The sequence below is a fragment of the Sycon ciliatum genome, chromosome 11 (genome assembly GCF_964019385.1).
Source record: "Sycon ciliatum chromosome 11, ocSycCili1.1, whole genome shotgun sequence".
Lineage (NCBI taxonomy): Eukaryota > Metazoa > Porifera > Calcarea > Leucosolenida > Sycettidae > Sycon > Sycon ciliatum.
The window spans coordinates 21,874,016-21,874,499 of NC_088653.1; positions in this window are offsets into that span (position 1 = coordinate 21,874,016).

Below are 484 nucleotides of genomic sequence, written 5' to 3' on the forward strand. Positions count from 1 at the left end.
AAAACAACAGTACCGTAAAGTCCGGAGCAAACGCCCACTTCGCAGCAAACGCCCACCCCAGCGGGTCCATACTATTTTCGTCTTTTTCAGGTCAATATAGTTGTAAACAACTGGCATGAAGGTCGAGTGCGTACGAGAACGACTGTAATGCCTACAAACTGCCTATGTCCTACCAGGAGGCTGTGCAAAAACGATTGTCATTATCTTCCTGCAAAGAAATAACTTCTGTCGAGATTTCCTTTCATTCGATAAATGTGTCGAAGTTTGTGGTAGTTCGTTCTCCATGTGGTACGAGTAATGCCGTAGAAATTTGTGCAGTGCCACGATGTCGCACTATCAGGAACAGAAATTGTTCTGATAAAGCGTCAGTCAACGACTTGACTGGTCCCAGTACTAGTATTGCAGTTACAAGTCGAATAGGGTATGTCACAGATGCTACACCTACAAAGCCGCTGCTAACTTGTTGAAAACTCCGAAGTGCACC